The 14,390-nt window shown below is 34.6% G+C and overlaps 1 long non-coding RNA gene across 1 annotated transcript in view; it reads right to left on the minus strand.

The window, feature by feature from the left end:
• LOC126947889 (uncharacterized) overlaps window positions 1–14,390 on the minus strand; it is a 159,562-nt gene that overhangs the window by 46,302 nt on the left and 98,870 nt on the right. Inside the window, exon 2 of the long non-coding RNA XR_007723241.1 lies at window positions 7,077–7,125. This is a non-coding gene — a long non-coding RNA (uncharacterized LOC126947889). The remainder of the gene's footprint in view (window positions 1–7,076; window positions 7,126–14,390) is intronic.

Here is a 14,390-nt window from a genome sequence, read left to right on the forward strand (position 1 = left end):
ACGATGTTTTCCAGCTTCATCCATGTCCCTGCAAAGGACATGAACTCATTCTTTTTAATGGCTGCATAGCATTCCATGGTGTATATGTACTACATTTTCTTTATCCAGTCTATCACTGATGGGCATTCGGGTAGTTTCCAAGTCTTTGCTATTGTGAACAGTGCCGCAATAAACATAACTGTGCATGTGTCTTTATAGTAGCATGATTTATAATCATTTGGGTATATACCCAGCACTGGGATTGCCTGGTCAAATGGTATTTGTGGTTCTAGATCCTTGAGCAATTGCCACACTGTCTTCCACAATGATTGAACTAATTTACACTCCCACCAACAGTGTAAAAGCATTCCTATTTCTCCACATCCTTGCCAGCATCTGTTGTTCCTAGACTTTTTAATGATCACCATTCTAACTGGCGTGAGATGGTATCTCATTGTAGTTTTGATTTGCATTTCTCTAATGACCCTAGTGACCAGTGACGATGAGCTCTTTTTTCATATATTTGTTGGCTGCATAGATGTCTTCTTTTGAGAAGTGTCTGTTCATATCCTTCCCCTACTTTTTGATGGTGTTGCTTGTTTGTTTTCTTGTAAATTTGTTTCAGTTTCTTGTAGATTCTGGATATTAGACCTTTGTCAGTTGGATAGATTGCAAAACTTTTCTCCCATTCTGTAGGTTGTGTGTTCACTCTGATGATAGTTTCTTTTGCTGTGCAGAAGCTCTTTAGTTTAATTAGATCCCATTTGTCAATTTTGGTTTTTGTTGCAATTGCTTTAGGTGTTCTAGTCATGAAATCTTGGCCTACTCCTATGTCCTGAATGATATTTTAATTATACCTGTAAAAATCTTTTTCCCAAATAAAGTCGCATTTGCAGGTTGAGGGTTAGGATGGGAACATAACTTTTTGGGGGCCTTTTTTGAACCCGTATATAAAGATTCGCTCAGATATATAAATGAACACTTTTAGCAGTGCTACTCAAAATGTAATTCTGAGATGGCTGCCAAATTCATGAACTGTTTGTTACTGGCCCATGATGAAATAAAGAACTTGCCCCAGAATGTAAATCAATTTCATTACAAGGTACACTGCTACATTCAGCTGACGCCCCTTTGGAAAGACTTTTCTTGATGAAGAAAACAGTACATTGATTTATTTTCTAGGGCAAGCTCCTTATTTCATCATGGACCAGCACTTTTTGAGGCTGTGCAGTTTTAAAATATGATAATCAAACTGATGTTAGGTTTGTGTGTCTAATGTAGTCCTATTGGAACATGAGTCCAATAGGATAACTATGGAAAGATTTTGGTAGTTGAAAATGGGGTAGATAGATAAGATTCCCAATCATCACAAGAATCACTGATTTATTAGTCCAAAGGGCAAGTACTAGATATCCTCTGGCATGGAGCAATGTGATGCAATTAAAATGGAGAAAAATGAACGTCAAGTGTCTGGCAACATGCTATTGCCTAAACACGCATGTATCTGTTTTCCTTGTTTACTATCTTGCATATTTTGCATCAATAGTAAATATAATATGAATAAATAGTAAATACAATATACAATACAGTTTGTAAAGTTAGTTTTTATTGTTATTACATGAAACATACACTGTTAGAATCTCAGCCACTGGATTTTCACCTCACCTATAAAACTGATGTCTGTCACCATCTCCACAGCATTATTTGTGAGCACCACTGGCAGGACCTTTCAAATTCATAGGATTCTCTCCCCTCAGTTCCAGTCTGGCTTTTGAAGCATCACCATCATTTACCAGGATTTTCCAATTTAAAAGGACATACCAACTTCATGAAAGCAATCCTCACTGAATCCATATTTCACAGATTTTCCCAGACCAGTTTCTGTTGGCTAAGAAAATTTAATTTGTCCTCAGTGTGTGCAAAGCCATCTTCCCTTGGATTATTTTTAAATCTGACATGTTTCTTAAGGTTTTATAGCTAAGATAATTATCAGAAACTGCAGTAGTATTTCTCCATGTGGTGCCATATTTACTATTCTGTATCAATCATCAGTTTTTATTTCCAAGCATCTAGTGCTTTTGCTAACCAGAATGACTCAGAGACATCCCTCTGTTCCACTGGTTCTTCAGCTTCACTCATTTATGGTGTGCATTTCTGTATGTATCTTATGACATATTGTTTTTATTTTCAAAGTTAAGAGCAGAAAAGAGTATTTCCCAAGGATAAAAGCGTCTAAATACATTTCTCTAAAATATATTCCGAGAGTACCATTAAGTGTGACATCTAGCCTTATTGCACTGCTAACCTACCATTTGTTGAATCAGGAAGTTAAGATGTTAATGTCAGTCTAAGTCACAAAATTAAAGTCTTTGGTCATCACAGTGCATTCAGAATCGTCACTTGAGTATACAGTATATAGCATGTCCTTGTGAAAATCCCAACATATATGATAAATAATTTCCTCTTTTTTTTTCTCTGTCCCTAGAGAACAGTTTTATAAGCAAAGTGTTTCCATATGGAAAGAGTGAGGAGGTTTAATGGGCTGTATAACATCACTCATGAATAGTATTTAAGCCTCAAGAGCATACCTGGGACCTGAAGATTAGGATGTATACAAGCATTTCATTACCAAGTATGTTTATATGTTGTCAGGCCAGGAAACTCCACAAACACAAATATAAACAACCCCCAAAGCCATGTGATCAAGCCTACAATTACGTGATCTTGTTGGACCACGCATATTCCATTATAATGCTAAAAAGGAAATCAACACAGGAGCTTCCTGGGCAGTTACTTTTGTGACAGTCAGGGCAGAACATGTATTTCGACATTAATATTTTCACAAGTTGAAAAGAAAAGCCTGGCAAATATAACCATTTTTATCATTACCAATGCAATATCCTTCCTAGAGTACTGAAGTCAGAAAGAATGTACTCTCTTTCTATGGCTTTCTATGAACTCAAAGGCAGGTGGTGGTTTATAGGTCTGAGTGCGCAGGTGGCATGAGGCAGCTGATGAGCTTTAACAATATCATATTCTCAGGCTCCATGCCCACCCAAGATTTGGATTCATTTGGTTCAACTTTTTTGAAGCTCCCAGGTTACTTGAATGTGTTAGTAGTTTGGAGAAGCAAAGACTTGTTCAGGAGCAGTGATAACTAAATTCTAGAACATAAGAATCACCTGGGAACTTCATAAAACACATATGCTGGTGCCAAACTTCCAAAGATTTTGATAGAGTAGGGCAAAGTAGGGGTTCCATAACCACATGTTTTGTAAGCATCCCTGGGAGTCCTATGCTCAGGGTCCATGTACTTGTACAGTTGGGTGTAAGTGAGGCAGAATCCTTAGGGAGATGGTCTACAATTAAAATACTACTTTATATAACGCTGTTTCCTAAATAAGTTTAACTATCTTGGCTTATATAATCACATTCATGCTTAGTTTCCATTTAAGGTTGGGAAGCGTATTATATGAAAACCTAAATTTTACAAATGAAGAAACCTAGCCACAAAGTGTTAAAATGGCTTCCCATATCACAACTAGGATTAATTCTGGTTTATTGTTTGATCAGCCTACCTAAAGCATATCAAAGATACTTGAAAACTTGAGTAACATTCTTAAAAGCATATGTGAACATCTGAAGTTTCAGATTCACTAATATCCAAAGAAGGTTATACTTGCCTAGTCTGGGATCAAAAACTGAGGATAAAATAGGTAACCTAATATTGTACTGAAAGATATGTTAATATAAAAACTTAACACCTCTCTGAGAGGCAGAATATCTAATGGATGAGACCATGGGCTCTGGACTCAGAATACAGGGTGAATCCTGGCTCTGCCACTCACCAGTTGTGTGGTTCTAGGCAAGGTATTTAATCTCTCAGTAGCTCAGTTTCCTTATTTGTCACACAGTGATAGTTCCTACCATAGGTAGTTCCTACCTAGGATTTTTGCAAAGGTAAATAGATTATTTTCTGTAAACTCTTGGAACAGTGGCTGCCACAACAGTATGTGCTGTATGGTTGTGAATATTGTATAGTTGGCTTTTACTATTTAATAGATAGTAATGGATTTTTTGGAGGGTCTATATTTGGATGAGGTGCTATGATCAAGCCATAGGGATAAAGTTACAGTTTTGTTTTTAGTTAAATTTTTATCAAATTTTCTGTTGTATTTGATCACAAGGTACATTGAAAATATTTTTCCATTTAATCAAATGAATTGAAATTGCATATTAGGAATTTATTCCTGAAATTGTTGAGGCATTGGTTCTATTGGTAGAACATTTGCCCTACTCCTTCTCCAAAAAAAGGGAAAAAAAAAAAGAAAAAAAACTCTTTTTAGTTAGGTAGCAATATTAAGAATAAAGGCTTGAACCTGGGAGGCGGAGGTTGCAGTGAGCCAAGATTGCGCCATTGCACTCCAACCTGGGAGACAAGAGCGAGCCTTCGTCTAAAAAAAAAAAAGAAAGTAACTCCTAACAGATATAAAAATGAAGAACCCATCTCCACCAAAGGAAAGGTAAATATTCTTAGGACCATTGGTAAAAGCTTGGGGTTCTGAGCTGAGTTTTGTGCAATTACTCTGTTTGCAATACCTTCAGACACATGAAGTGTGGGTTCTAGGAGGGAAGCCTGTTTTAGGAGATGTGTTCTTTACATAGCTCCAAAGAGTAAAATGAGCCAATCATTTTAGGCCACCTCCTACACCCAGTCCTAAAAGGTCTACTGACATTCCTCATCAGCAGGGACACCCACGAGCAACATCCAGTCATCTTGACAAACAAAGACTCTAACAACATCGAATGGTGGTCACAAAGAGTGGAAACACAGTCGGTGTGATGAACAGTTTTGAAATGATGATAATTATGGTCCTATGAGTCTGAGAAGAAAGGTTTTAGAGCCTATTTTTAGTCTTGTCTAATGGTCATCACTTTTAGCAACTTCACTGGACCACCTGGTATGGCTTATTGGGCCTGGTTTTATAATTTTCTTTTTCTTATTTTCTCTTCACCCTAAGTCACTCAACTATACACTCAATTTTTTAAGTGTGTGTATTATGTATGTATACATGTGTGTATTTGTGTGTGTGTCACTCTGAAACAAAGCACAGCATAAATATATAAAAGGAACAAATATATCGTTAAGAGGGATGAAAGAGTAGAATTTTGGCAATAGTGTCCAGACATGAAATATCTTGGTGCCACATTTTATACTACTGATGGTTTGATGATTTGCCCTGTAATAGTGAAACTAATTTAGAAAATACATATCTAGAGTTGCAAATTTCCAGAGGTAACATTATTTTTTTACCCACAAAGAATTCTGTCCTTATTGAGATGGAGAATAAATACTGTTATCTGCTGTTCTCATAGGGTAAATAATTTATATTTTCTTCTTCACAAAAAGAAAGTTTTGTTTTGACTTAGTGTTGGCTATTTTATTTACTTTTGTTTCTGTTATTGTAGTACTTTATGAGAACAATAAGGATCTGTAGCATCAGCTTAATAAAATTACTTCCTGAACATTGAGTTGGCAAAAGAAGTCAGAACTCTGTGTATTTAGGAACAAGCGGCACATACCTCATTACTTGTGATCATTCCTTTCCACTCATTTCAAATTCTGCTTATATGTTGCCAAGTGTTTTAAACTTCCGAGTGTTTACTGTGTGGGTTGATAAAAACACTAGCTGATCTAACATTACTTGTAATACTAGTAAATGTTTTAAAGTAATGTTGTGTTCATCCTTTAAATAAAAATAAAAAGCCAAGGCAAATAGAAGCCCACTATGCCATTTTTAATGTGTTGTTCTTTTCTTTTCCCTTTTTTTCCTGCTTTCTTTTTGCTGTCTCTCTGTTCATATTCATTAACCCACGGCTTCTTTTGCTTGTCATCTGTCCAGAAGACTATGTGTGGAAAGAAACATTTACAAATGAGTATTTTTAAGGTTAGGAAATACCTGTTTCAATTCTAATCCTCAAGTTCTGTTAAAAAAGAAATGGATTTTCCCTAAGAATTGGGGACCTTAATGATAAACATTGACACAAATTTTAACTTAAACACACTGCTTTTTATTGATTACCTTTAAAGTCTAACTCACTGTGGTTTTATTTGTAGAGCAAAGCATTCTCTAACTCAGGCCAGCTCCTCCAGTAGCGGTTCTATGGCCACTTGGTGGCGATGTTGTAGAGGGGATTCATTGGTGGGTTGGGGGTGAGAAACCTGAAGCCCTTTCCAATCCCTGGGCTAGCTCCATGATTTACTAAGTCGCAGCCCTCTAGTTATGTCTTAATTATTTAGGGGGGCCTCATAGCACAGTGACTGTCTCAAATTTCCAATGACAGAGTGATAAAACATGTTACAGATACTTACTTTTAACAAAAATAGCAACCATACAAATGTACCAAAAGCTAGCAGAATTAAAGAAAATACTTCAATTTTTAATTTTTTTCAAAGTAACTATAGAGCACATGAAATATAAAATAAATAAATGTTTGAACAAAAAGACAAATCCAAAAACAAAAACAAAACTGAATTCATCTCATATAAACAAAGGTATGACATACCAAGTCCTATGAAGTCTGGATCTAATTTAGCACCATAGCTTTGCATGGTATTCAGTTTTCCCTATGAACATATTGAAGCCAAAGTGAACTCATTTTCCCCTGCAGATTCTATGTCTTTTAACGCCGCCATTTCTATGTTTATTTTGCTTCCTCTAACCGGAATACCCTCCCATCCATAGTCCCCCAAACCGGTATGAGTCTCCCCATCTTTGGATAGCTATCCCTAGTCTTCATCCCTTACCTACTCCTCTACAAAACATTGCAAGTGTACTTTAATCAACTGCATGCACATCTGTTTTCCTAATAAAATATGAGTTTCTTAAGGGGAGGAACCATTTTCATTCTTTTTCTTGTTGCCTTCTTGGTTTCTTTCCTTCCTCCTCCTCCTCTCCCCTACTCCATAACTATGACATGGCTATAGCGGATCTGAAATTGTGCAGGTATTGCAGGTATGATAAATACAATATGGTACCTAACCTTATGGTGTTTACAATCTAGCAAGAAACACAATCAAGCAAATAAACAATTACCTGTATGTGCTTTGTTGGGGGACAAGCATATGACACAGTAATTCAGGGCCTGGAAATAATGATAAAAGTTAAATATACTAAGTAGTCACTGTGACACAAACACATTTTAAAGAATTTTACATATGTTAACTTTTTAATCTTGATAACAGTCCATGTAGTAGATGCAATTATTATGCTGATTTTACATGTGAGGATTTAGAAGCCTACAGAGACGAAAATCATTTATTCTGAGAAAAACAGCTGGATTTCAACTAAGGTGTTTTGGCTCCAGAGTGTATACTTTTAGCCACTGTATATAGCATCTTTCATTATATATATCTACAGCAGAAATAGAGATTAATTAATTAATTATTGAAACAACTTCTCTGGTACGTATGAAAATCAGTTTCTAATTAATAAGTCATAATATGACATATTATTCTCAGATTAAATAACATTTTTTATTTTATATACATACCAAACTTTTACTCTGTATTCTATGTACTTATTTTTTCTCTGAATTATGCTTATATTTTTACAATTCCAGTTACAATGCAAAGTTTTACAAAACACATATGTAGTCTAAGATTTTTTTTTTCCTTCAAATTCTAGCATGGTGCTGAACACACAAAGAGTTTACAATAGAGACTTAACTAGTAATTGTTGTCTTTCCAATGTGATTTAAGCTTAATAAACCTTTTTAAAATTCATTCTTTATTGAATTGTTTTTAACAAAGACCGTGAATCAAAATTATCTGTGGATTTTTTTTAAACAATACACATAATTAAGCTTAATGCCAAGATCCTCATTGGTAAGTACAGTCTTGGATCCAAATACTCAATTAAGAATAACTGGGTTTTTCTGCAAGAATTGGAGTTTGAGGAATCAGCTCAAGAAAATATTGACACTCTTGCTACTGCTATTACTGTGAATTATAATGTACTTTATCTCTGGCCTAGAAGTTTTATATTTTCTGCCAGCATCTATGAAATTGTGGCAGGTAAACTTGTTAACTTGAAAGTAGGTTAAATCCTTCACAGTTATTGATATAACTTTTTCTGGGAGAGGCTCATCAGCAAGAAAGGAACATTTACATCTGATTTTAATTTTAACAAGGCCCATATTGAGATTTCATTTAGAATTTAAAGACTGGTTGATCTATAATTAGTCTACCTTCTGAGTTAGCATTTTACTCAAGAAAATCTCCTATTCCAACAACCCTATCATTCAATATTTGACATCAACAATTAATCTCTGGAATGGGCCTTTTTGACCTTCAATCCTCTCCCATAATATTGTTACCCACCCCCAGCTCCTTGTCCATTCCTTAACTCCTTGCTTGGACATCACATCCAATTGTATTAGTCAGTTCTTGCACTGCTGTAAAGAATACCTGAGAGTAGATAATTTATCAAGAAAAGCCTGCAGCTTACGGTTCCACAGGCTGTACAGGAAACATGATGCTGACCATCTGTTTGGCTTCTGGGGAGGCCTCAGAAAATTTAAAATCGTAGCAGACAGCAAAGAGAAAACAGGCACATCTTACCTGGCCAAAGCAGGAGGAGGAGAGAGATGGGGGAGGTGGTACACACTTTTAAACAACCAGGTCTCATGAGAGCTCTACCATTAGAACAACACCAAAGGGATGCTGCTAAACCATTTTTGAAGGATCCACCCCCATGACCCAATTACCTCCCATCAGGACCTACCTCCAACATTGGAGATTACAACTGAACATGAGATTTTAGTGGGGACGCAGTTCCAAACCGTATCACCCCTGTCCTCACAAGCCCTTCCTTCTAATGACTAACAAACATTCCACCTAAAACCTTCACAGAACACCTCAAAAGTTTTATTTTCTCTTCATCTCTATTTTTTTTGGGGGGGGGGGGGTTAAGACTGGGAATTTCAGAGCATTATTATTTGCACAGTAATTACTATTATGCTTTCTCGCTTTTTAAATTTCAATCTCTTTAAGAACAGTAAGGCAATTTTATTCATTTTAATGCTGTCTCCTATAGCCTAGCATAGTGACTTGGATTTAATTATTAGTAAATTTTTAAAATTATTTATTATTATTATTACTTAGAGATAGGATTTTACTCTGTCACCCACATTGAAGTGCAGTGGCCTAACCATAGCTCACTGTGGACTTGAACTCTGGGGCTCAATTGATCCTCCCACCTCAGCCTCCTGAGTAGCTGGGACTACAGATATGTGTACCATGCCTGGCTATTTGTTTTTATTTTTTATTTTTTATAGGGACAGGGTCTCTCTAGGTTGCCCAAGGTGGTCTCGAACTCCCGGCCTCAAGCAATCTTCCTGCCTTGGCCTCCCAAAATGTTGTGTTTAGAGACATGAGTCTGTACCTGGCAGTAAATTTTTTTGAATGAAAGAATTCTGAGTATGTAATTAACATATATTTATTGCTTGTTCAGCAAGTGTGTACTACGATTTCAGTATAGACATTTTATTACTTTTTATATGCCAAAATTTAGAATATTGGTTATGTACCAAATTAACTAGACAAGTTTTGTCTACTTAAAACAGTTAGAATAAAATACCAATAGGTCTTTAATATAATGCCATATGTATCTATTTAGTTTATTTATTTTAAAAGTTCCATGAGAAGTAAAACGAATACGTATGCATCACAGTTAACCAGAGTAAATTATGTCTTACTAAAGATATGCTCTTAGGCTAAGGCTTTCAGTTGATGACTCACAAATGTTTGTATTCCATTAATCATCAGAGTTATTTGAAATCAGGGTAGTTGCACTCACTTGTTAAATGCTTCAATAACAAGATATCAAATATATCAAAGAAGTATGCAGGATGTATATAAGAAGGGCTTTCTTAGTGCGTTCCACGCATCCTAACTTTATTGTACATCTCCATGTCTATGTGAGATCTTAGTTTTTCCGAATGTTACTCAAGATATTAGAAGTGGGACCCGAAACATCTGAATTCATGTGTCTATCCCAAATGGGATGTATATGGGTTTAGACAGTTCTGTAGATTAGTGGCTGAAGAAATGACACTCCATCTTTTAGAGCTATGCTTACCAATTTTATCTTCAAATATGAATTGTGTAACTAAAATTGAAAAAAACATTACTTCTTAAGGCTCATTAAAGCCTATTGTTGTTACTCCATGGCAATATTTTCTTCTTATATAATGTATAATTATATCATTTTATGTGATATGGAAGATGTTCTCCTTTCTTGGAACATAAAGTAAAGCAATAACAAAGAAAGTGATTCAGAAATGTACTGGATATTAAAACATCTTAGACTGGCCCATCACAATGGGTCTCACACCTGTAATCCCAGCACTTTGAGAGGCCGAGGCAGGTGGAACACTTGAGGTCAGGAGTTCGAGACCAGCCTGGCCAACATGGTGGAACCCCATCTCTACTAAAACTATAAATATTAGCTGGTTGTGGTGGCACAAACCTGTAGTTGCAGCTACTCTGGAGGCTGAAGCATGAGAACGGTTTGAACCTGGGAGGCAGAGGTTGAACCTGGTGAGACGAGATGGTGCCACTGCACAAAACAAAACCCTTAGACTTGGGGAGACAAATATTTGTAATAGAAATGGGATTAAATTTTTAGTCTGAAGATCTGAATTTGAATCTTAGCTATGTAGGCAATGTATAATCAATGAAAGATGTAATGTTGCGTGAGTTATATCTTATGAAAAAATAATTTTCTAGGTTATGTGGATGGCATTTTGGTGGGAGAAATGATTGCTGGCAAGAGGACAGTTTAATAGCTGTTAGATGTGAACAGGACAAGATATTGTATAAGTTGTAGGAAAAAATTTCAAGAAGTCTAAAAAAAGAAACAAAACTACAGACAAGAATGATTCTCAGGTCTGTGGTTTGACAACTGTTTGGGTAGCATTGCTAGAATGCTATATCAATTTTCTTAAATTTGCAAATAGTAACACTTACATCTAAAGACAATCATAATAATCACTCTCATTGTGTGATAGGAGAGCATAGTGGAGGGGACAGGATGGAAATAATATTTCCCTGAATATTACTTGTTATTCAGGATTGATCTTGGAATAATATTTTAAATACTCAAAAATGAAATGGAAAAGAAAAATCTATTGAAAAAAATTCCCAAAAGTGAAAAGCCAACTGAACAAATGTATCTATTTTTTCAGTTGTTGACATAATGCGTAAAGGTAAATGCAGGAATGCATAAATATAAAGACTTCAGGTGGGTTTTTTTTTTAGCTTATAAACAATACAAATTTATTTTTCATAGTTCTGGAGGCAGGGAAGTTCAAGATCAGGCTCCAGCAGATTTGATGTCTGGTGAGGGCCTGGTTTCCATTCATAGATGGCAACTTTTCAGGGTCGTCACATGGTAAAAGGCACGAGTGCTTTTAGAACACTGATTTGGGTTTTCATACTTAATGGAATGTATTCCAAAAGCAAATAAAAAACTTACAAATGCATTCAGGAGACTTATTACCAGTTACAATATGGGTATTATTATTTTGAAAATGTTCTGTATATGTTGAGAATAAAGTAAATAAGTAATTACAGGTATATAAATATTATTAGAAACCATAATTCATAATGTATAAAAACAGAGATATAATTATAAAATAGAAATGCTAAGACTCTAGGATAGTAGGATAGCAATATGAAATGGAAATACCAGCATGATCTCATAATCAATTTTTTTTTTAGTTAAATCATTCCAAGTTCTATATACTGACAAAGTTCTGATTATGTTTTATAAAAACAATTTTCCACTAAAGAGAATGAGGACTTCTGAGCAATAACTACTAATAATACGAGGTCCAGAAATACGCAAATAAAAGGTAAAAGCAGTTTGGGAGAGGTGGAAAGAAAAGAGTCTTAGACCTATTGGTTTTAAGTTCCTCTAGCATATGAAATTATTAGGAGTTGTCAGAGTTATGATTTTGGGGTCTAGGTCTGATATTTAGTAAGCATTCGTTAAATTTCTCTAACAAAGAATGGAGTCTAATAACCTTTATGATACTAGTAGTTCTCAAAATTTATAGGATTAAATATTTTCCACTTAAAAGTAAGTGACCTTAAGTAAAGTGACTATATTTAAGAAAACTCAGAGCTAGAACATTGGTGCTTGATTAGAAGCACTGGCATAATCTCTCAAAATTAACAGGATCCTGTCAATTCCAGAGTCACTTTGCTGAATGACTGATTTATATTTAGTAGGTCAAAAAAGTTTATTTAGTAAAACTAGTACTGCCTCCCTCCTTTTCACCATTTTTCATAATTTATAATTAGTTTGAATTGCATGCTTTATTGTTTATTTTGGACTTGTGTTATTGCATGTAAAAATAAGCATGTCAAACCGAAAAATAATTGTGTATTCCATTATTTTATATTCCACATTTAAAATGTGTATTAAACTTTCTTGAATCTTTACAGTCAATAATTTCACTTTACCTTTAGCTTTTCTGTTTAGACTTCCTCCCCAAGTATTTGTGATTCATTTTATGAAAAAGTATTTCCTGACATCTGCCTTGAATTTCCTTTCTCCCCCAGTCCCACTCATGAACTCTCATCTTGTTATCTTCTTTAAGTGGAAAATAGTCTGCTTGACATTATTTCTATCATGTTCAGTTCTGTGTATTTCAGTGAAATCTTTCTTAATTATGTTCTTCCCAAGAGAGTACTTAATCTTTTTTAGCCTGTCTTTATAGATTTTTACCTGTTGGCCCCAGGATAAACCCCATAGCTTTCTAAAGTAACTTTGATAGTTTCAAAGTCTTGGGTACTTTATTAAAAGAAGCCCCATTAAAACAATATGCACAAAATATCAAAACTAAATTTTCATGCTTTGGAAGAATTTGTCTTCTTTGACAATAAGCAGAATATCCAGAGAACAAAGTGGCATCAAATATAGCGCAGTCACTTGTACATTTTGATTTCATGTCTTTCCCTTTTGTGTATTACCTTTAGTAGCTTGGGGGTTCACACTGAATGATGAAACAATATTTTTAAGTGTTCATTTTCCTTTAACGTTTTTACTTTATACCCAACAGAGCAGAAAGATCTAATACCTAGAAGACATTAAAATTAAATTAATCTTTCCGTTTCAGTTGTTTCCTCTATTTATTAACCTCAGGTCAAAATGATAAAAGGGACAAGTAAAAAAAATGATGCATTACAATAAAATGGAAAACCAATTGCTACTCTCATTTAAATGAACAATTGAGATAATAGCTCAAAATTCACAATGTGGTGAAATAGAAGAGACAATATATGTTTTGTCAATCAGTATTATTCTACTAACACATAATGTGAATTGATGACTTTCTAGATAAACAAGAAAGAAAAAAGCCTATTTTTACTTTGTATAGTGCTAAGTATTTTCTATATTAAGACATTCCCAGTTAAATCGACATGTTATGTGACTAAACACATTGAAGCAATATTCAGAGTACATAACAGTTGGCAATATATCAAAGATTATCAAACTGTGTGTAGTTTTCTGTATAAATGGCAGAACAAGTACACTGAATAGAATTAATGATCTTTAAAATTTGAGCATCAAATATATTTTAATGAATGCTTCGTGTGAGTAGCTGTTATGATAGGTATGTAAATTGGTAAACTTTACCAATTACCTCTACCAATAATATCATTAAGCATCCAGTAGAATTTGTAATACTGGTCACACAGTCAAGCAAAGCAGTTCCAGAAATTGGAGCTTTTATTTCCTTTCCCAGGAGAATTGAATTCAGCTAAGAAATCTGACCAACTCAAAGGAGATTGTTGCAATTATTTTGGATCTATAAGTTGTGCAGGGAAAAAGTAAAACTGGCTTTTTGACAACAAAAACAGACTATTCACTAAATGCTTCTCTGCGAAATAGAGAATTTATGTTCCATCTTATGAAATGGCTACTGAACACACGTATACATGAATGTCCTTGCTGTCTCTGTGAAGGCAAAAAAATGAAGCAGATAAATGCATTATGTCATGAAGATATGTTTCAGAGTTTTCTGCGTGTTTCCTAAGCAATGATCAAAAAGTCTAATTAGATATTACTAAGGAGTATAACACAAAGTAAAATTGTCGATCCTTAGTAGATTGTAAAAGAAAGAAGAACCATCCTTTTCCCAACTTTCAATGTAGAATATTTGGTTTAAAAATATATCAATCAACTATTTGTTTGCATCATAAAATATGAGTTTTACTTTTTAAACAAATGTTCTATTAATGAGTTACTCATTCTGGGATATTTGCATCTTTTCAATGCAGAATATTATACTTTACAAATTTTTATCTGTATGTTTGCAGTAGCAAAAATGTAAACCAC

This window comes from Macaca thibetana, chromosome 2 (assembly GCF_024542745.1).
Source record: "Macaca thibetana thibetana isolate TM-01 chromosome 2, ASM2454274v1, whole genome shotgun sequence".
Classification (NCBI taxonomy): domain Eukaryota; kingdom Metazoa; phylum Chordata; class Mammalia; order Primates; family Cercopithecidae; genus Macaca; species Macaca thibetana.